The 24,950-nt window shown below is 29.4% G+C and overlaps 1 long non-coding RNA gene across 2 annotated transcripts; it reads right to left on the bottom strand.

Annotated features, from left to right (window-relative positions):
- Positions 1 to 415: 415 nt before the first annotated feature.
- LOC107450727 (uncharacterized) lies at positions 416 to 24,809 on the bottom strand. Of its 2 annotated transcripts, none has more exons than XR_015433045.1 (4): positions 24,719 to 24,809; positions 8,502 to 8,666; positions 1,727 to 1,973; positions 416 to 574 (listed from the first exon to the last, which is right to left on the bottom strand). It is a non-coding gene; the product is annotated as an uncharacterized LOC107450727 (long non-coding RNA). The 2 variants fall into 2 exon arrangements; XR_001584988.5 differs by lacking the exon at positions 24,719 to 24,809 and adding an exon at positions 9,674 to 9,768.
- Positions 24,810 to 24,950: the final 141 nt, after the last annotated feature.

Below are 24,950 nucleotides of genomic sequence, written 5' to 3'. Positions count from 1 at the left end.
AAACATAACAAACCGAATGCTTCTATCTCTTTGTTTTGTTTTTTTTATTTAATTAATTTTTGGTTATTATTTATTTTAAAAAATACACTGAGCTGCAATTTTTTTTTTTCAATTTTAAAAATATTTAGTTTTTAAAGAAAGATTCCCCTTATCATTAAAATTTGAACGAATTTTCTCGACGTCGTTTTTTATTTATTAAAAATTCATCATAATTCATAAATTCACTAAAAATTAATCATCTTAATCAACTGTGAATAATTATTTTGAATATTAATAATAAGAAAAAACATATGATGATTTATACGAACACATGCACTGTACAAGTATAAAATCTTCTTTTGTAAACGTTCAAAGTCATACATATGACTTTAATTACCTGAGTGTTTAAAATGCATTATTAGTTATTAGAGAAATCTTATTACGTAAACTAAAAATGTTTATTAGAACTATATGACATTGTTATTATAAAAACAAATTAATAAAAGAAGAATGATTAATTACAATGACAAAGGAACAAATACATATATGCTTCATTCTTGTATCAAAGAGGAACGTGGAGCTGCTGATCTAGAACCTAAAATCATATTTGGAGGTTATAATAAGTAAGCAGTAGTAGAAAATTTATAAGAATAAATAAATTGTTGCTTGCATATTTTGTATAACTTTACCTTTAATGAATAACATAGATACAATATATAATAAAAAAGTCAACAATTTAATTTTTTCAACGTTATGTTTTCTTCGAGGGGTTTTTCTTCTTCTTTCTTTAGAAAAATGTTTCATTTTTTGTAGGCTTATAAACCTGATCGGGAAAAATAAGAAAATATCGACTTTTGCGCGGAGCGTTTAAATCATCATGTGATATAATAGCGTGACTCATTTAATACTTTCCACTGGAATGAATACCGGTTTTTCTTTCCTAATTTCAATTTATATAAAATCAGTTTATTTAGTATAATTTAAAAGTTGTTCTTTTTTTTTTATTCTTTCTTAAGATAAAAACATGGGCATGGTACTTTTTTCCTGGCGTAAATATTTTTTCTTAATGTTTTGAAAAGCGCGATTCTTTTAAACCTGGTTTCATTTTAAAATGTGAGCGTCAAATTTTCTGAAGATTCCCATATATGTCTTAAAACACTGAAAGACTACTTTTAAAATAGTTTTAATTTGTCCAAAACACACGATATTTTCAGAGTAAATATTAAAGAAATAATAAAGAGAGCACTTTTTAATTTTTGTTTTTTAATTTTTTGAAAAGCGCGATTCGTTTAAAACTGCTTTCATGTTAAAATGTGCTCGCCAAATTTTCTGAAGATATAAGTCTTATAACCCCTATAATCCTTATAAGTCTTAAAACACTATATCCGTATAATACATCCCATATAAGTCTGCAAACTGAAAGAATATCTTAAAAATAGTTTTATTTTGTCCAAAACACGATATTTCCATCGCACATGTTAAAGAAATAATAAAGAAGACACTTTGCAAATTTTTTTAAAGTTTTTCAAGAAGCACGATTCTTTTAAAACTGATTTCATGTTAAAATGAGAGCGTCAAATTTTTCTGAAGATACCCATATATGTCTTGAAACACTGAAAGAACTTTATCAAAAGCGAACACTGAAGCGAAACTTTGACCATATATCAAAAGTTATAAAAATGTTTACTTTTTTAAGCTCTGCACATTTATCAGACAAAAAAAAATCATAAATTTGTTTTAAGAGTACCTCTGATTTCACCTCCCCAGAGCAAATGTCTTAAATTGATGGATGGATCAGCCATGAGTACTACGGCAGTGCTTTGGGCAAAAAAAGTAATCATCAAGAGAACGGTGACTATTGTCGCTGTCCATGTTGAGAACGTGAGGTGATGCGCAGAAAACATAGAGTGTGGCCATGGGAGCAGGTGACTATCCGTCACCATTGCAATTAAACATAGAGATGACATGTTGATTCCTTTTGGTTTTCACTTCAACTGAAATTTTTTTTAAAAATAACAACATTAACAAACATAAAAAAATAACAAGTAAAATGCTCTGTGAAAAATTTTACTAATTCAAATTCTCAAATTCACTTACAAATAATTGTCACGTCTGTAAAGGTAAGAGAACTTATAGACTAAGACTAAGAATAACTAATAGCTTTACTCATTGTTTTCTTGCTCAGTTTTTAACGCTTTCCTTCAAATCGCCCATATTTCCCACAAGTATTTCATCATTTATAATAACATAACAAAGCTTTTTATCAAAAAAAATCTTTGGTAATAATTTTCTGAAGAAGAAGTCTAATATTACTGGACCATGTGAGAATATTGTTGTAAAGTATTACATCCAAGCATTCTTTCATATGAAACCAATTCTAAACAAATCCCGTTCTGCAAATAATTATAATATTAGTTCCTGAAAACCTAACAAAGTAGTAAACAAAGTAGTAACTTAAGTCATAGTGTTACAAATTAAAAGAAAAACTAGCAATGGACAAGCCTTTAAAACTCACTCTGAATACCTAGCATGATAAAATATGTTTGCTTTGGCAAAATTCATCACTCTTTGCTGATGTAGCTATTAGCTTTTTTTTTTTTTTTTGAGTTATCACAGCTTATTCGAAGTCTTAAGATAATTAATATTCATACGAACTAGCTCCTGATTTTGCAAGCAGGAATACAAATACAGAGGGAAAGAAATACACTCCTTCAAATTTTCAAACAAACTTATCTAGAAAAATTGCTTGCCAATTAATTTTTTTTTAAGAATTAGCCTGTATCATGATTCTTTATTATCAGCAATAATTTTGATCATTTATGACTCATAAATTACGTTAATACGAAGTAGTTTTCATGAATTCGAATCTGCAATCAGTATAACTTGTGAATAGCAAATCGATATATGATGAATAAGTTTCTTGAATCTGAATTATAATGCAGACAGTGACAACTAAAGACCATAAATTTAGATTCTAAATACACCACTACGATGGGTTATGATTGCCCTTAATACCTGAATGCTTAGAACCCTTTTCAAGTCTAAAAATTATGAACATTAGAGATAGAAAATTAATGTTTCATAAATCAGAAATATAAATTTAAAAATGTTTAGAAACTCTAACTAAACACAATCGATGTAAAAAAAAAGTTAAAAGTTAAACAGGGATTAGAATAATCTAAAACCAACTTATTTGTGTGAGACAGATGAGTAGACTTCAATTCCACCAGACAAATGAACTGATTTTTGGTTATTTTAATCTTATTTTCGCACTTTTTGAACTCAATAACGATTGCTCTTAGATCAGAAACACGTGCTTCTTCTCGCTCATCCACTAACATAGCGTTCTTTTTAACTTCATTTATTAAAAGGATTCAAAATAAATATTAACGGCTGTAATTGCGGCATATGATATATGGCCTTCAATAATCCTAATTATTTTTTTAATTATTTACGAATTATTATTATTTTTTGCAATCCAACTATGCGTAAACACAAAAAGGAAGAATTACAATTATCAATCATATTGTTGTAATTATTAAATGCAGTAGTTTGTTCATTACAATTAAAATGACATTAAATAAAAAGAATTACTTTTTTTTTCTTCAGAAGTTTAATTTAAAGTACTAGCCTTAATTTACAGGAGCTACTTGCAATGTAACAAAGTAAGAGAAATTAATTGAACGTTGAAATAAAAACTAGAACTATATCCCATTATATAGATACATATTATATTTCAATATAATAATTGTAATCGCAATTAAAAAATAAAACAAAAATATAACAGTAAGACGTGTCTAATCAGTTTTACTTTCACTAATCCTTTTTAATCGTATTCTTTTCATAAATGACACAGATTTGTATAATTGTTTTTAATCTTTTGAATATTTTATACATTGTTTAAGTTAGCTTATTTATAAACAGAATAACTTCCAAATTGTTCGTAAAAAAAAAAAAACTGCGTCTACTTTCTTTTAATGATAAAACGTCAGTTTATGTTTACAGGTTTTGTCTGATCATTAAGACAAGTACTTCCGGTAGATTAACGAAGCGTGACTAAGCACTTAGTGAGAGTGTTCTGAGCCCTTACAAACATGAGAATTACGTTCGTAATTCAAATTAAACGAGAAATTGCAGGTTTTTTGGCAATCGCGATCAGTAAGAACAAAACCTACTGACACAAACTGATTAGGATTACTCTACCGTTAAAAAGAAAAATTACGAAAAAAAAATAGTTCAAAGAACAGAATCGCATTGAAAATGAAATCACGTGATAAATAGCAAAACGTTTTTTTTTTCTTCTTTTTTTTATTCACCTGGAATTAACCCCGTTTAAAGATAATTACCATTAATGACCGATTTGTATGTATTCCTTCAACTACAGCCGCCATTGAATTTTTCAATGTCAACACTGGTGGTGTTGATATCGTTTGTTCTATTTCTTTTCAAATTTACTTAATTAAATCGAGTCAATACCAATTAAAATTCATTTCTCCGTGCTTCAAATGTTGACAAATAAACAGCTTAGACTGAAAAAAAATTAATTCAAATCTCCAATTTTATACATTACTCTTCACAAATTCAATAACTTTAAGTAACTGTCTTTGCACGCAACATAATATAGTACGATACTATCGGTTGCATATACCCTCATCAACACCCACATAATATTGGTATATCTCAAGCCGTAATACAGAGCAAGTTTGCTGCAACCTGTCTAAGTGGCTAAACTGATCTATATCCCCATTTCACTCATGTTGAACCATGGTAGTCTTAAAGTAGATTAAAATTGGTTCAACTTCCTAAGCACCACATTGTTAAGTTGAATACATGTTATCATATCGGTACAGCAAATTTTAACTGTAAGATGATTCAGCTCACCCCCAAAATTTCTAATAATGTATACATAGACAGTTAATGGATATCAGAATATAGATTTATGATTTGTTTTCCACAAACTGCACTTATGTGTATTTATTTTAATCTTCATGCATATAATCAGAATTAAGTATAGTATGTACTTTGTTTAGTACAATGTTAAAAATTTCAGGCCATGTTGCATCACGATATGATACAAACATGCTGCAATCTTAAAGAGATACAATGATGAACATTATTAACCTGTAAATTATACAATTTTTAATTTGCTTATACAGTAATATAGTTTGAATTGAACGATACAACACGGAAAATAAAATTCTAGTAAAATTAGCGTAGGGTATAGTATGATATTTTTAGTTTCAAAAATAAAAAAGAACTTATATCTGGTTATAAAATCCCAATATACTGTATTTGAATCATTCATTTCGTAATTTTTCCGCTTGCATGGTAAAACTTTGGTTTTCAAAATTTTAGATTTTACTACCACACATTTAATAAACAATACAAAACTGAAAAGTAAATTCAACCAACTAAATGGTTTTTATGTAATGTTCTAAGGAATCATGATAAAACGACCAAAATATTATCACACATTATAAAACACTATATATTTGTTAATTTTATCAAAATCATTTCCAAAGCTCCTCAGTAAAAATTAAGGATTATTTTGTTATTCCCATAGAGAAAGAAGCACGGTATTTATCACATTCTGCTAGTTTTGACCATACTTGTATTCTCAGTGCATGATTTTATTAAATGTTAAAGATTTTTACAGGATATTGTGGTTAAGGCTTCAGATATTATGGTTCAATATTGAATTTTATAAGAGTGTATACAAAACTAAACATTAAGTTCTGCCAGAGTAGCATTTAACTATCAAACATAACAAAACAAAACAAAAAACAAACTTTGTAATAAAACCTACTGCGATCGCATGGCCCAGAGAGGTATTAAATGAAATATAAATTACTTTATTTCTACAACTTTGTGACTTATAAAGATATTTCGTATTGAAAATAATATTCTCAAAAGGAAAACTTTTCTTGCTTGTAGTATGTAATTCTAAGCTGCCACAAATTATTATCTCCTTATTCATCGAAAATTTACAGTAGCTTAAAAGTTAATATTGCCTAAACACATATGCACTTGCAAATTAGCATTTTTATATAAATTAACTATCTATAAATTAGGAATTCAAACGCATATGGATCACCAAATCAGCTATTTTGTGCACCTGTAAACTAATAAGAATGCGTAAAAAAAGAAAGAAGAAAGGAACCGTTCTGAATAACTTTAAATCTAACCCCCAGATCTTTGCGATCAAAACGTACTTTCACAGAAAGTACGCTTAAACACATCCTTTTTTTACCGTTAATGAATAAACATATCCTTTTTTTTTTTTTCTTTTTTTTTTTGCAGTTTCGGATTTCTGACTCAAATATAGAGGATGGCTGAAATCTGGGAACTATGGTCCCCATTGTTTGATCAACAGAGCGCTCTAAAGTTTGGACCCCTTAGTGTTAATTATATTTTATGCGTACATCTCGCCGTATAACTTTTTAAACGAATTGAAAAAATTTTCACACAATTCTGAAATTCGCTCATTTGAAGATGATTCCATGCAAAAAATAACTTTTAGTAAGTATTTATTATTTTTTTTATAATAATAGTCAAAACAATTTTGAGTTGTAAGATACACAATTTCTTACATCCTTCATGCAGCTTAGCACCGTAAATAAACTTATTACTAAATTACTAAAATAATAATAAAATACTTAGTTTCTGATCTTAAAAAAAATTTTAAAAAATTCGTCTGCAAAAAAGGCTGTTGTCAAATAAAATTTTGCTACTCTTTTCGTTAACCATCGTTATTCTTTTTCTTCGTATTACGTTTTTTTCGTTAATTAATTTACAATTCCTCATTATAATGATTGTACTAAAGATGGAATTATAAGCAGTTTTAAATCAAGGTCTTGTTTGCGAAAAATATCTCGTTAGCTCACCTTTCCAAGGTTTCCAGCAGTTCGCAAATGGTGCATTAGGTACGTTCTTTGAATTGATTCTTCTACGATGTATATATATATATAAAACTTGATGAAACGATAATTATTAATTATTCTTTGTACTCTCCGGTGTAACTGAAAAGATTGTTTTAAAAATAATTTTAAAATTTCTTACAAATTAGTTAATTACGTAACTAATTACTTTAATAATTAGCAAATCTTTTACTATTCAAAATAATTTTTCAGTTTGAGTTCAGTATATTAAAAAGTGACATTTTCTTAAATTTATTTTAAATATTGGTCAAAATATGAAATATGAAAAAAAATATTATTTGGTATGATAATTAAAAATTTAATTATTAAATTCACCTAGAGTTTAACTTTTCGAGTAACTTTTCGAACTGAATTAAATGAGGTAAAATCCGTGTGAATAGAATGAATAGTTTAGAAGTAATAATGGTTATTCTTCATACAAAGTACAAATAAAAGAATGGAAATTTTTATTCAACTTATAGATAAGACAAAAAATATTAGACTAGAAGCTACTAAAGACTTGCGAATTCAACTGTGCAGCATAAGAACAAATTTTAAGACTTTAAATGATGTAAGAGGGAAATAACTTCTTTTAAATCAATTTGCAGTCTTTTGCTAGTTATTAAATTCACACCTGCTAATAAACTTTATTTATAAAGTCGGGGTTCCGCCAAACGAAACTCAATCGCTTAAGGTTCCAATAACTGGAAAAAAATGGGAACCACTTTTTTAACAACTTTTAAAAAAAAACACTTTCAAAAAATTTTCTTTTACCACTTTTTAAAAACATTTACCACTGGAACCACTTTTTAAAAAAAAATTAGGAAAATGGAGAAAACTTAGTTGCCGACCCAATAGGACACATTTGTGAAAATATGTAATTTTTAAGTAAGTAGTGGTTCGGATACATTGATTTTCTTTCAAGAAATTCAATTTCCGACAAAATAACATCAGAATTTTTCTGGTAGGTCTGTTTTAGGTCCCTTACGTAGTCTCTTCATTTAGGTCCCACTTTTCTAGCATTCTTCTAAATTCCACATCATCCTTTATAATCATCCAAAGCTCAATCGCTTAATCATCCAAAACTCAATCGCTTAAGGTTCCAATAACCAAAAAAAAATGGGAACCACTTTTTTAACAACTTTTAAGAAAACCACTTTAAAAAAAATTTCTTTTACCACTTTTTAAAAACATTTACCTCCGGAACCATTTTTTAAAAAAAAAACTAGGAAAATGGAGAAAACTTAGTTGCCGACCCAATAAGACGCGTTTATGAAAGTTTGTAATTTTAAAGTAATTAGTACTTCGGATACATTGATTTTCTTTCAAGAAATTCATTTTCAGACAAAATAACAACAGAATTTTTCTGGTAAGTCTGTTTTAGGTCCCTTACGTAGTCTCTTCATTTGGGTCCCTTTTTTTCACTTTTCTAAATTCAACATCATCCTTTATAATCATCCAAAATGTCCATTGTCACAAAAAACTTTGCAAATACCAAATTAATTAAATGTTTATAAACAAACAACACTTTAAATGAGAAAAAAAGGTATTTAAAAATAAATGCAAAAAAAAGGAAGTAAGAAGGAAAGCTTTACTTTCACTTACCATGCCGCCTTTCATTCCAAGGTGAATTGTCCTTCCTTCCAAGTTACATAATGAGTGAAAGCTCTAAGCTACATCTTCTGTGTCCCACTTTAAATGGACAAGGAAACTTTTCGCACGTCGTTTCAGGTGTACTTCCTGATGATTTCACTCAAAGAACTCCATTTCCTATTGGAAAAATGATGCGAACATTACATATCATCCATCAGCAAAAGAAAGTAAAAACCGGAACTCACCATCGGAAATAACTTTAATTTGAAACTCGGCATTTATGATTAGATTACAATACATCTAGAATAGGTCATAAGAAATTATAGGTAACAGTGGACGCATCACTGATAAATTTTAACGCAAATATTTTAAATTTTCTCATTTCTGAACTATTGTAATTAATTCTTCAAAAGAGAAATTTATTTTTTAATAAATTTATTGTTTATGTAATCTAACGTAAAAACAGCTATATTTTTTGTCATTATTTTACATGCTATTATTGCTACTTCTTTATTAAGTCACTTTCGTTTTCTCTCTAAGTTGAAAGTTACAATCGAAATTTCAACTATTTCCATACTAGCTAGAATATTCAAATTTTTCCCCAAGCAAATTTTATCACCATTTTATTACCAATTGGAATTTATTGTCAATTGGAATTTCAGCCATTTTTCAACTAGTTAGAGAGCTCAAGTTAAAACAGCAGCTCTGTGCCTAATGCTAATACAAATTAAAAATGTTTCCTAAGCGTTACAAGTAAAATACATCTCCATTTTATGGCCAATCGAAGTTTTGACACCTTTTTGATATTTATAAGCTATCAAGTTAAAACTAAAAATTAAAAATAATATTAAAATTTAATTAAAATTTTAAAAACTGTGATTCCTAAGTGGATTAAAAAGGAAAAAATTATTTCATTTTTACAAAAGTTGTTCAAGATATCACTAATTTGACTATCACTAACATAAAGAATTGTAGTTACGAAATTTTTATGCAAAGCAGAGAGAAAAATAGTGTGAAAAATTTGCTTATTAACTTGCAAAACCGTTGAGCTTATTTTTATGCAAGGAAGAGAGAAAAATTCATGTTGTGTGAAAAATATGCTTATTAGCTTGAAGAACCGTGGAGCTTATTTTTATGCAAAGAAGAGAGAAAAATTCATGTTGTGTGAAAAATATGCTTATTACCTTGCAGAACCGTTGAGCTTATTACTATTATTTTAGAAAAACCACGATTTGAAAACTTAGGACGATATACCGATAACCTATATTTATCCTAAAGGTATTATTTTGTTACTTCGAGGTAGGCAATAAGTAAATTTAAGGAGGTTTATCAGTCCAAGACATAAAATTTTATTAATGCTTACATGAAAATCGTGATATTTTCCCAAAAAAAATGCCTTCTTAAATCATTTGAAAACGTGGCTTATCATTTTATTGCCAATAATCTCTAAATTTAATCTCTTAAATTTTCTCTTTTCCGTAAAATCCAAGCCTGCAACTGTTTCCGCATACCTTAAAGTTGAAAAGTGCGTATTTAGTTTTAACTTATTTTTAAAGAATTCCATAAAAATTAAAAAATAGTTAAGCATTTTTTTTCGATCTGTTGTGCAATAAATCGCTCGTTCTAACTAGAATAAAATTTTTAAAAACTACTCAAAAATTATAATTAATACGATATTTTTTAAGCTTTTCAAATGCTACTTTGAAGTATACTATTATATTTTTTTCGATTTAACTAATCATAACAAATCGATGCTCAAATGCTCCTTTCCGTAATAAATGTATGTAAATGTATACTTTCCCAAATTTGAAAAAAATTTCATTATCTTGCGAAATAGGTGAGAATAAAATGAAAGAAAAAATGCTTCAAGGACTATGACATAACATCTATAGTAGGTCATTCACCAGAATTTCCTCCTTCGGAAGGAGGTTAGGAAACACCACACAATCTACTTCCGAAAATTAATTTAAAAGATAGTAAACACACCTTTCACTTTCTTCCGACCTATTTTGCGCTTATAATATGAACAGTAGTACTATTTTAATATTACGTTTATTTTTCTAGCTTGTATTTTTTACCGAGCCATTTTGGATGGACAATTGTACTATTTTAATATTTCGTTTACTTCTTAACTTGTATTTTTTTTTTTTTTAATTCCTACTATTAGTTCCCACTCTCCCTTTATCTTGTTCAATTTTTTCAATCTTTAATAAAATACTTTTTATTCCTCCACTCTAGTTCAAAAACATTTTTTTTCTTTCAAACTTATAGTACAGGTGTGGCCAACCTGTGTCTCGCGAGCCACATGCGACTCTTTAAAGGATTATTTGTGGCTCTCGATAAATGTACCCGAGTTTCCTTTTCATTTTTGTGCTATTATATTTTAATATTTTTCTGAATCTATTTGAAATTAACATAATTCAAGGTGAGTTTTCCATTTCCAATATAATTATGACCCAAAAAGCATCTGATGAATTAGAATTAATAGAGATGCAAGAAGATCAAGCTCTACAATTAAAATATAAGTCGACGTTGATTACTGAACTTAGGAAATTTGTACCAGAATCGAAGTATCCTGAATTAAAAAAGGCTGCTGGTCGAATTATTTCAATATTCGGAACAACGTACTTGTGTGAATCATCTTATTTCACTTTAAAATTCGTGAAATCCCAACACTGATCAGTATTAACTAACCAGCATCTCAACGAATTACAGCTAAGTGGTCACCAATTATTCACCAAATTTTAATGAATTATCAAGAGAAGTAAAATAAATGTGTTTAATTTTTAGTACTTAATTTCAATACACATATTTTGTATTTTAATTTATATGTTTTCAATAAATATAATTTCTGTAAAAAAAAAATTTTTTAATGCCCTTTTTTGCATACCACTTAAATACGCATTTAATTGCGGCTCGCGAAAAATTTCAAATTTGAAAAAATGGCTCGACTATGAAGGAGCTTGGCCTCCCCTGTTATAGTAGATGACACTTAATGTTAATACAGTTTTCCAAATATTAATTCATTAATTAAATTTAATTAATTAATTTTAGTTTAATATGGGAGAAAAAATAGTATTAATTATTTAATAAAAAGTAACTAAAGTAAAAAATTTCTTTGTTGATCTAAGTAGGAATTGACCTATTTTTTATATATATATATATATATATATATATATATATATATATATATATATATATATATATATATATATATATATATATATATATATATATATATATATATTACTTGTTACCAATCCATTCTGCGTTTATAGAATAAACAGTTATTACTATTTTTATTTGCAAACTTCTAGTGTTTTCATTTAAATTGGCAAAACTTTTCCAGCTTTAATTTATTTGTCCAACACAAGCTTTTGTTTAAAGTTCAGCCTTCTACGACTACAAATAACGACAGTTTTGTCCGTTTTTGTTCCATACATATTTATGTGGTTCATTTCAAACCATATTTGTCGATTTCAATCTTCAAAAATTTTTTGGGGGCAGGTTTTGTATCTTTAACCATCTTGAAAGACAGTTAACTGCACTTGTACCAAATCAGTTTTTTGTAGCATGGAAATAAGTTTAGGACCATATTATATAAGGTTAAATCGTAACCATATATGTGAATCGATTTTGTTTCTGCTGTACTTAAGACTTCTTTTCCAGGAAATTTCATACAAATCTAATACAGCTCGCACGTTCAACACCCAAAAGTACGGTGATCTTAATACAGTTCTCCCAGTTTCTCACTTAACAGCAATGAATCAACTAGCGGTATCCGTACATCGAATTCTGTCACAGATAAAGTTATGGTGGAGGAATACTGCAGTGTGTCTACAAAATTACAATTACCTTTCACTAGTATCTAAGCCATGTTAACTCGACTCTATGTTGGGGTCGACTCTATGTTGGTACCATATATGGCAACGTTACTTTTAAAAAGTAACGAGTAAAAGTACAAGTATTTTTAAAAAAAGTAACGAGTAAAAAGTAAAAAGTTCTTATTTTAAAAAGTAACGAGTAAAAAGTACAAGTAAAAGTACAAGTACTAAACCAAAAAAGTAACGATTTAAAAGTAAATTTCTGGGAAATCGAAAACTCAAAGTAACCTAAAATTTTATTGAATAATATTCTTATGTTCTTTAATGTTTTTGCAAAATTGTTGTTATTTATTTAATTATTTTTCATTTTGAAAGTTATGGACATTAATTTATTTTTAAATTCGGAAGAATATTATAATATAATTTTATAATATAATCGTATAATATAATTTAAAATCAAATATAATTTTAATATCAAACTTTTTATGGAATTGCACGAAAAAGAAATTTTATCTATTGATTTAAATTTTTAGTTTATTATTCTTATTTATTTAAATTACCATTGATTTAAAATTGTTTTACTCTATAGAAACGCGTTTTAAAAGCACAAACATAAACAAAGCAAACACGGGGTTTCAGAGAGCTTAGTGATCTTTGAGCTAGTTTTATTTGTAACAATGGCTAATGCTGAAGTCGTGCGAGAAAATCATTTTCCGAACATTTCTGCCCAACGGAATAATTAAAATTTGTAAACGAATTTTAGTATCAGCGGCTAAACTAATACCTTCGAGCTTTCAAGAGTTAAAATAGTAATTATAATAGTTTTCAATAGCACAAACAGTTCTGAAGTTCTTAGAGATCTGACTGGGCGTTGTTTGACAAGGTCGGGCATAAACATAATTTTAGTAGAAAATGTACTAGGTAAAAATGTATTTAGTAAAAAATGTATTAAGACAAAAATGTATTATTAGTGAGTTCAAAAAGAAAATTGAAAAACGTAATAACAAAATCCAACATTTTTTATTTAAAATGTATTAAATATATGCATAAAACTCAAAAATGAAGGAAAATAACTTGTAGCAATGAAGGAAACGAAGGAAATAAAAATAAAAATATGACCACCGAAGCTGACGTCTTCAGGGGGTACCGGCCCCGGTAGCCATAAAACAAAACCTCTTCTATTGAGGGGTACGCAATTGTCTAAAGTAACACCATAAGTACCCCGAAGGTTTTGTATAGAAGTCCAAGAAAAAACATGAAATACAAAGAACCAATTAATTTAGAAAAGAAACTCAAACAAATTCATCAGAAAATAAAATTATTGACAATCCAAAAAAATTCACCATAAATACTAAAAAATAATTATTTAAAATGAAATAATGAACTTATATTTGGAAAAGATCTATTACATCAATTGTCATCCACTACAAGTTAAATAAAATGTATTTGAACTTGATTGGATAAATAGAAAGAATTATTATCTGTCACAATAAACCAGAAGGGAAAGTAATAATTTTATTTAAAAGAATGCGTCGATTTTAAATGCTTAATATCATTTAAATGGTATTTTTTCTAAGCATAATACAACTGTATTCTTCATAAATTGAAGTCGAATAAATTTTTTTTAATTTCTACTTTTGATACATTTGTTTTGTTTTTCGTTAGAGGAACTTGGAAAAAATTTCTTTCTTTTTTTTAACGTTAAATTTCAACAAAAAATTTTTTTTATAAGTTTCATCTTTAGTCAGTGTTACACTCATGTTATTTAAAAATCTTTTTCAATTCTAGTGCATAAATTTTCAATGCCAGTTTGATAAAAATCAATTTATTTTAAAACAAAATTTCTTGAGATGACATATTGGACATCTCCCATATTTTATTATTATATTATTATATATGGAATAAAGTAAAGTAAGGTGGAAATCCTATAGCGCAATATCGGTTGAGTATGGAGGCTAGTACAATACCTCCATCCCAAATCCATTGCTTTTTTACAAGGTTCATCTTCCCCATCAATGCTAATCAGAAAGATTAAAATTATTTAATCTAAAATTTGAAAAGTGCTTCAAAGAAAAGAAATGAACTGATTAAATATTTACAAACAAGCAAGTCCCTCTAACTTTAAAATATCGTTGGCGCGACTTATAGTGCACAATTATAATTAATAAACCTCAATAATGTTGATTAATGAGAAACGAATACCAAAATTTACGGAAACGACAGTTCTTTATTCTTTCCCTAGTCTTATTAACTATACCCTAGTTTATATTAATTTAAAGAGAGTCTTTTTTTTATTTAAATAAAAATTTATATTTGCTAATTCAAAATAAATATTTGTTAATTTATTTAAATAAAAAAAAGATAAAAGTGGTAGAAATCATATTATTGCGGAATAAAATCTCATTCGGATGGTACAAAGCTCCTTCAATAGTGAACATTTAAAATACCCAGAAGCCAAACCAGAAATCAAAATTATCTGTTTACGTATAAAAAGGAGTCTTTTTGTTGTCAGCAACAAAGGCAAATTGATGTTTTCTAAACCTAAGCATGATGCACAATAAATCATCCTGAATTATACCTCCGTTGTACTGTAAACAATTTAATGATGTTCCAGTAGAAGTTAATGCACTTGCGTTAAACACAAATCTCAAAGGGGTACTTTTGGATTCAGGTCTAAACACACAATGACGAGGAATATAATGCTGCAGATCTGGTTCTTCAGACTCTTGTACTTCCTCCATATGACCCATATTTAAATACTCTAGCATAAATGCTTTGTGAAGTTCACAAAATTGAGGTTCTCTAGCAAGGCGATTCCATAACGAATTCACACTACTTTTACTTTCACAAACACAAGCTTTTTTCTTAGATTCACCCAGACACGACGGATCTTCTCTAAAGGGCATTTTAACAACATATTTTCCACTCTCTGTTCTTGAATAATTTTCCAGAAAATGATCTTCACAAATTTCAGCTTTTTTAGTTTTAGACTCTCTCTCTCTACATTTTCTATTTCCCAAAAAGTTTTTAATGTTTTCTCTAACTCAAAATTATCTGTAACGAGCCCACAATATATTTTATTTTCGTTTTTGGTCGGAAGACTCCCACTGACAATATACCCGAAAACGCTATTTTGCAATCTTAAATTTTGTACCTGAAGGAAAATGTGACCCGATTTTAAGATTTCACAAAAGTGTTCTGCTCCTTACAACAAATCAATAGGACTCGGAATAAATATTATTTAGTGATAGAATATTTACATTAAGAGGATTAGCTGGTGTAAGTTATGTAATTTTAGGAATTACTACAAAATTTAAGTTTAAATCAAAACTCTTATCTCTATTTAAAATAGTAGCATTAACTTTCGATTTTATGCTCAGAAACATATTATTTATTCCCGATACAGTTATATTTGAACTTGACCTATTTAAATTAAGAGAATCTGCTAACCTTTTTATTCATAAAATTAGAATTCGCTCCCACGTCTAATAATCCTCGAACTTCAAAACACTTATTTGAAACAAATAAAAGTGCTGAGTAAGATTGTTAATTCTTTTCCCATTGTAGTAGAAGAAAATATATTTTCCCCACCCTCACATACAAGCGTCTCGTAATACACAGGCATTTGGAAAATTGGTGCCGAAGAATTCAAGGACGATTGAATGTTCCTATTTTCATTATTCATTTGATTCCAAACTATTTATTTATTGCTCTCGCGGAAAGTGAAGAGAAATATGATGCCTTTTTCTGCAAATACTACAAAAGATTTTGTTTCTACACTCACTTACGTTATAATTATTTAAACAGTTAAAGCATAAATATTTTGATTTAACGAACTCAACTCTATCACTTACGAACATATTTTTATAAATAGTACATTTATACAAAGGATGAATTTCATCACATAAAATACATTTAGTATTTTTTACATCCGTTAGAAACGCTTTTGACATAGTTTTCGAGTTATTTTTATAACTCATTCTAGCATTATCAACTACGGGTTTTCCCCTAGAAGTATAAAATAATTCAATCTCCCTAGCTAATTCTACAGGTTTAAACCAAGAACTTGCTTCTTAAATTTATAAAGCACATAACCTCTCTATCAAGTGTTTGATTAAATTTATCAGATACTATTAATTGCTTTAAAGTTTCGAAGTCAGTTACATTTTTAAACTTTAAATAATATTCCCAACTCGTTATTAATCTAGACGCGAATTGCACGTACGTTTCACTCGTCATTTTTTATGCTTTCCTAAAATTCTCTAAACAGATTTTTTTTTGGGGGGGGGATGGCTCGAATTCTCTCAAAACTATAGTTTTAACTTTAGAATAATCTCCTAATTCGTCATCTTTAATGTATGTAATTATATTTGTGGCTTTTTCCCCTAACAGATTTAGAAGAATTTCAGCCTTAAATTTCTCAGGGACATTTTTTGAAATAAAAGCTCTTTCTAATGACGAAAAGAAATATCCCCGTCCTTCTGGTCTATTAGGAATTTTATGAGTTAAAGTCCTCACACTTTTAATGAGAGAGTCTAAAGATTCTACACTTTCGTTTTTCACACTATCAACAGGTAGTTCACTTTTAGATTCGATTCGCAATTTAGCGAGCTCAAGTTCCGATTTCACTCTTTCAGCTTTTAATTTTTCAATTAATCGGATTTCATCACTTTTTCTTCCTTCGATTATGTTATTTGCTAACTCTTCAACTAACTCAATGTTATTTTTATACGTATCAAAACTCTGAAATGCTGTAATTAGATCAACAATAGTTTTCATATTAGAAATGTCTACATTAAGCTCGACAGCAAGCCGAACATAGTCTTCTTTTTTAGCACTTTTAAACATATTGAACTTCAATAACTAAATAATAAATCACGTACCTTTTATTAGGTATATTATCCACTAATTTCACTACTGATAGCTCTGATAGACAGGACCAACAATGGCTCTGACGATAGCTCAGTTTACATAAATTCTCGATAAAATAAAAGTTCTCAAAACTCAGAAAATGGACTGTAATTATTAGTCACAATACTTTATTCACATAACTCATTTCTCCCTTCCGAGCTCTTCGGATTCATAACACACACTAAAATTTCATAGATGGTGCTTCTGGCATCAACAAGGAGCTTAGATTTATGTTAATTTTAGAACTATAGAATTCTTTTTTTAGCATTTTGTTTTTATTTTCGGAAACTTTATTTTATAAATAAATTACCTTGTTCGACATATTTGATAAACATTATAACTTATGTTAGAAAATAAATTTAAAAAAAATACATTCATATACAGGAAACCCCTATAAATCCAATAAACTACAAATTACATTTTGTTTTTAAATATAAATTTTTTTTATTTTAAAATATTTCATAATGGCAATTTTCGGATTTGTAATAACGATGTGCAAGACTAAATCCACTCATAATCAAAAATTATGAACAAAAGTTTGATTTTAAAATTTTATGATATGAATAACTAATACGTTTACGTAATAGTATATATGTTACGTTTAATATAATTCAAAAAAAAATATTTTGTTGCAAAATAAAAAAAATTATAATATTTTAGATTTTTTTAATGCATACTACATTTCCATTAAATAAAGCATTGTTTTTATAATTAATTACATTAACGTTAAAAAATGTAAAACTTGTGCAAAATTTTTTGCAATAGTAATATGAAATTAGTTATTTAAATTATTTAAAAAAGCATCCAATGCGCACACAATGTTAACAAAATTTTTAATTAGCATATTTAAATGAATGAAAAATGATTCAAATTAATATTAAATGTTATTTTATAAATAGAGAATAATTAGATATTAAAATATTACTTACTTTTTTCAAAAAAGATGAAGTCTTCTCAGGGGCCCCCATCAGGGGGGAAGGTGGGCGCACGATGCGCCCACTATAAGCTTGGGGGGGAATTTTTACACTTAGTAAAACGAATAGTTTGGGGGGTGGAATTTAGAATTTACCCAAGAATGCGCCCAAGAGCTTGGGGGGGTGGGGGCTACTGAGCCTTCGTAAAGCAAAGTTTCATAAATAAGGATTCTCAATCTATGTGTAGAAATACTTGTTGAACCACCGACAGATGGCAGCGTTTATTGTAAATTAAATTGTAACCGCAACTGTAAAAGATATTGTTAAAAAGAGAGATATCTACGCCTTTTGAATGTAGCCTTTTGTCCTGTATATCACATGTTATAATATATTTTTGTTGTTACTTACTCCTTTGTGGTTATTGAGTAGTTTTCCTGTTTCTCAAGAAAACGAGAAAAATGATAAATTCACTAATAGTTTAGATAAATCTTCGGTGTATTTCATAACCCATTGGAATTAATTAAACTCGAAAAGAGAAACTATGCACATTAGTATAGGTTTCCGCGAATAAAAAGAGAAAGTTTTTTTTTCTTTTCTTCTTTATGGTTACTTTTTGGAGGAGTAGCAAAAACCAAAAAAAATCATCTTTGTGTCAATAAGACATCAAAGATACAGTTCATTTTTTATTTAGACAAAACTATTTTTTAAGAGGAAAAAAAGCATTCCATCACATGCGGTGATAACAGTATTCCATAGATATAAATTCCCTATATTAGTTATTCCCTATATTAGTCCCTGCAGTATTCATATGGGCATTTGTTCATTCCAACCCCCCTTGAGACGATAACCACTGGTATTCAAAACTTTTGCTATTCATGTCATCCTTTATCACAGGCAATTTTCAGATGAATATTCTGGACACTTAATTCTGGAGAACACCACATTCACAATGATAGTTGCAGTCAAAAAAAGATCAAAAGCGCCGTCTTTTCCCTTTCAGGAATGACAATTTTAAAAGGTCAAGGTATTTAAACACGAAGTTAGCTGTGAATGCATATATATTGCACATTAATTTTATAAATTAAAGAAACATAAGCATTTTTTTTAATAAAAATTTTTTTTTTAGAAAGCTTACCGAGTTTTAGAAAAAGTAACGATTTTATTCGACATTTCCGTTACAAATACTTGTACTTTTTCCCTAAAAAAGTAACGAAAGTACAAGTAAAAGTACTAAATTTAAAAAGAAACGAAGTACAAGTAAAAGTACGTACTTTTTACTTGTTCCGGCGGTACAAGTAACGAAAGTAAAAGTACTGCCATATATGGTTGGTACTATCCCCACAACCCTAGCTGGGTTTAGCATCTCCCGATCACTTTTGTCCCGATTATTACTGTTCCCTTAAAATCCTCTTGTAGTTGGAACAGAAGTGACCGTTAGAGAGATATTAACATAAAATAATCATTTAAACTTTCTTTTTCGCTTGAAATATTTTTAAAACAAAAATAAATTTAGAAAACAAGTAAAATCAAAACTATCGAATAAAGCATTTATTTCCATTTCCAAACAATCTACAATAATGTTGTATCAAGAATATGCATGTATGGATGCTGAGGCTAATTTGTCTGAGTTGTTTCGCATGACTTGCAACAGAAATGTGCTACAATTTCAATTTTTACCACAGATAAACTAGGTATTTGTTGTAATGTATAAAATAAAGGTTAAAACATGACACGCACTAATGAGTTTTATTTTTGATGTATTTAGCTGTTTTATTAGCCTTCAGGGCTAAATAAAAAATACGTGCCTCAGAATCGGGTTTGGCATTTTGTTCAGAGGAAACCTATTTCTTCCAAAATATAGGAAAAAACTAGAAGTAACTGGACAAATTGTTAAAAACTAAACGAAATGGTTGGAACTAAAAGTAACCATTATGTTGTTTACCGAAAATTCTTATTGCTAAATAATTCAAATAATTTATTATTAAAACCCAATTTAAAAGTTTTCATTATAATATCAGAAAATTTAAAATTTTTCACACCAACAATTTCAAAAAAAATCGCTTTTTTATAATATTTGTTTTAGTTTTATGCAGGATTTTAAAATTTATGTTTCATATTAAAGAGTTTTGAGTATTCATAATTAACACTATTTAATCGTAAAGCTTTATAAGCCATTTATAATAATGAATTCAATAAGTGATTTCTAGTAGTGTAGGTGGTTAGTATACTTGGATATTCTTCTTCACTCCGAACTTGCATATTCCTTTTCGCATAGGACTTCGATCGTAGTTTTCCATCTCACTCTATTTGTGGCCAGATATTATGCCACTCTCCATGTTTTTTTTTCCGATTGTTTTTAATTCTTTTACAATCGACCTGCTCAAACTATTTTTAGGTCTTCCTCTTTTTCTATTGCCCTGTGGGTTCCTATCAAAAACTTGTTTTACTTTAAATTTTTCAGGTTTACGTAGAACATGACCAATCTACTATGTGGTTAGTATGTGATTTATCAATTTAATTGATTCATTAAACCATGTTTAAAATAAGCAAACATTTTCTTCTTCTGGTAACTACTTTAAGTTTAAAATGAAATAGCAACTGCTTTATTGCAAACATAAATATAGACTGAATGGGGTCGTACTGCCCATACACCTGAAATTGTGATCGTCAAAGCTACTATCTAATATGGAGGGGTGAGACTTCCTCGAAAGTTTGGCGCTTGATCTCATATTCACTCGAAATTTAACGCGCATTGAAGCATTTAATATAGTTTTAAAACATATTTCTTGTAATTTGTTTCATTCTTATTATTGTGAATAAATTGTTTTAATAAAACTTATTAAATGATCAGACTGAAGACCTAAAAACGTGTCACTATTCATGATAAATTAGTAGAGAAAACAACATTTCCTCCTAATGCAAATGATTACAACTTCGGATCGCTCCCAATGAATGATGAAATCCAGAAAGTGCCCTCGAAAAGGGAGAAAAAATAAGAAGAAGCAAAAGAAATTTGAACTTTGCATTTACAGATTTTTGGAACAAAATTGCACAATTGCTGAAGATAAATTATTTTGATGTGACTAATCAAAGTAAAGCACCCTAATTTTACTGTAGTGTATTTTATGTATGACACTGTTTTGGACTAAACGTGTATTTTATTTTGTGGCTGTGGTACCTGTTACACTTTAAAACGCTTTTATAGCTACAAGGATTGAATGCCATTTATCCGAAAAAGAAAACTAATTTCATTCAGTTAATTTAAATCATGAAAAAAAAAAGGATTTATAATATTTTAAAACCTGCCACTATTATTGTAAACATAACTTTCTTATTTAAGGTTTTTTTTTTTTTTTTTTTTTTTTTTTTTTTTTTTTTTTTTAAGGTTTCAATACTTCTAAGTTTCAACAGGGAGAAAGAATAAATATTTAAAATAATTTAAAATAATTTTGTTGGTTTGTAAAACAAATGAAATTTTAGTCTTTAATAAAAGTATTTTGAAATTCAGCTGGCTAATTATTTAAATTTGCAGTTTTACAGCTTTAAAAATTCAAACAAGTTAGACATATCTTATAAAAAAGTAAGTTTCTACAAATTATTATTTTTTTTGGACTAGAATTTGGATTATTGTCATTTCAAGATGATTCAATTGAATCTATTAAAATTACAGGAGAATTATGTATTTGAAACTTCCTTCTATAGTTTGACAAAAGAAGCAATTACTGATGAAGGTATAATCTTAAAAACTTCAGGTTGATAAATCAAGATCTTTACTAGTGAATAAATGTAAAAATATGCATTATTCTTCATATGATATATATACGAGTAATATCTTTATATAATAGTGAGGATAGAAATTAATAAACTAGGTGGACCGTGTAACACCTCACGTTTCTGAAATTTACCTTCGTAAGTATTAAAGAAAACAGCTTTAGGTTGAGCTATATAAGCCTGAAGTGTAAAATTTCGCATCTTACGTTGATAAATTAATACTTCTAAAAATATATACTTGAAGTTACGAAATAGTAACCTAAGGTAGAACATGAAACACTTTACATTATTAAAAAGTATCCTTTTCAAAGGTCAAAAAATATACTTGAGGGTGATTAGTAATAACTGGAAGTGTATAATAACACAACTTAGGTAGATAAATAAATATCTCTACAAGCATAAAAATATGAGGGTCATTCAAATGAAACCTGGTCAGTACGTCCAACTTTACATCAGGCGTAATGGGCCGCCACGTAACTGCGTGTATGGTGGCACCATCTATTGGTAGAGAGACTGGCTCATGCGCATAATTTGACGTTGCATAGGGACAGTGTGGTTGAAAGGTGAAGAAAAGGCGGTTACACAAGTTATCGTCCACTACGGAACATGCAGGCGGGTAAGGAGGAGCAACGAGGAGAGATTTGATTTTCAGCGGCGGAGGAAAGTGGAGGCCGTGAAATGTATCGATGGATGAAAGCTGTGTACGGTGAAAACAGTCTGAGTCTTACAAGTGTTGTGGAATGGCCTAAAAGATTCCTTGAAGGCGGCGTGAGTTACTAGAAGACGATACTCGTCCTGGACAGGTTCATCGTATCATCACACCGGAAATGATTGCGGAAGTGAATGATTTAGTCTTGGACAACCGCAGAATTACAGTGGATAAGATCCGTCGGCTACTAGGTATTAGCGTGGGCACCAATCTCACCGTAATGCCACAGCACTTGAACTTTCGAAAAATTTGTTCGCAGTGGGTTCCCCACCAACTGACAGCCGAACAGCGCAATACTCGAATGGCGCTGTCTTTGAGTAATCTGCAACGTTATCATGAGGAGGAATGCGGCTTTCTGTCGCATATTGTCACTGGTGATAAATCATGGTGTCACCACTTTGAACCGGAAAGTGAGCGTCAGCACTGGCAGTGGAAACGTGCGACTTCTCCACCTCCAAAAAAATCCAAGACCGTGCACACCAGTTCTGGTAAAGTCATGATGTCCTTCTTTTTTGACCGCAAGGGCCCACTGCTTGGCGTGTTCCTGGAACTGGGAACCACCATCAATGCCTAGTGTTATCAAGCCACTTTACAGAACTTTAAACGAGCCATCAAGTTAAAACGGCCAGGCATGTTGCCCAATGGCGTTATTCTCCCGCATAATAATGCCCGCCCACACACGGTCAATGCGGTGAAGATGATATTACAGCAGTTTCAGTGAGAAACGCCGGAACATCCACCGTACAGTTCATCCCTTTCTCCGTGTGGCTTTCATGTTTTTGGACCTCTAAAACAAGCTATTCGCGGAAGACGATTTACAACGGACGACGACGTTTGTGACGGGTCCAGGCCTAGATCCGTCGGCAGTCTACTATCTTCTTCGAAGATGAAATCAACTGGCTAGTGTCGCAATGGGATAAATGTGCCAACAGTTTTGGCTACTATTTTTGAGTATGTGTACTATATATAACTACATTTGTGATTTAATAAAATCATTACAGTTACTTTGCACTAGTGACCGGGTTTCATTTGAATGCTCCTCTTATATACTTGAGGTAGAAATATAATAACCGGAGATAGAACATAATACACCTCACGTTAGTAAAAAATTGCCTTTCCAACTGTTGTTTTTGCACCTGAGGAAGATTTATAATAACCTGAGGTGTTAAATGAAACACCTTAGGTTGTTGAATAAATACTTCCACAAGTGTAAAAATATACTTCAGGTTGATAAGTAATAACCTAAAATTGAAAACGAAACACCTTAAAGTAGTAAATATCTACCTCTCCACAACAGATGTATAATGAAACACATGAGGTTGATACAAATATACCTCTGGAGGTATATTTGAGGTTAATTTTGAGATATTCATTTGCACCCTTCGCAACCTAACGACGTACTTAAATAACAACCTCTTTTAAACCTTTAAAAATTCCTCATTTGCACCTAAAAAATGCTTCGATTTTTCTGTACTTTCCCGTATTAATTTGGTAAATGTTGTGAAACGCTCCTCTTACTTTTGTCCTTATTAACACAACTCGGATATCAAAGTAATTTGTAATTAATTTAAATACAGGAGTAAAATCCTATTTCGAAAGACTTTTTCAATGATAATAATCAGAATTTACGTTATGAACAAGTGAAAACGACGAAAAAATTTCAATAGCAGCCTAATTGAACGAAAACAGACGATAAAGAGATTCGATTCTCAGTGATTCTTAAAATTTTTCAGGTACTCTAGACCAGAGATGCCAAAGTTCATTGTGACGTCCGTTTAGTCAAATGATTAATCTTTATACCTTTTTATCTATGAAAATCACCAATGACCGCTTATATAGGCGATCTCAACTCTCGAATACGTGGGGAGAAGACCGTTTCCATGCCTTTGGCCCCTCCCTCCCCTCTACTCTTTCTAGTAGTATAGAAATGTATATTTTTTCCTTTTCTTAATATTTTCCGTTTTAATTAATAGAAGTATTATTTAAAATTTCCATTATGCTTTCCTTTAAAACTATATTTAATGTAGTTTTCAGTTGCATATAGTTTCCCAACTTAAAAGATTTTAATCTATATGAAAATCAAGACAGAAAGCAACTTACTTACTTCTTCTATGACTCTCCGCACGCTACTGGTGAAAGCATGCGAAGTGCTACCATAAAGGTAGAGAGACTCGACGCCACTTGTAGCGCAATTCGATCGCCAATGCTCCGTGATGAGATCGTTTTGTTTGCGAACTTTTTCCGCTCATCTTCTGTGAATTAGCTTGCAGTAAGATTGTAACTTAAAAATAGTTTTCCGAAATACAAAATGAATTTTTCTATCATATCATGC

The sequence above is a fragment of the Parasteatoda tepidariorum genome, chromosome 4 (genome assembly GCF_982258835.1).
Source record: "Parasteatoda tepidariorum strain Cologne lab strain chromosome 4, Ptep-v5.0, whole genome shotgun sequence".
In the NCBI taxonomy this organism is placed as follows: Eukaryota; Metazoa; Arthropoda; class Arachnida; order Araneae; family Theridiidae; genus Parasteatoda; species Parasteatoda tepidariorum.
The sequence above is the reverse complement of the archived record's forward strand: the minus strand, read 5'-3'. Positions and strand labels throughout refer to the sequence as shown.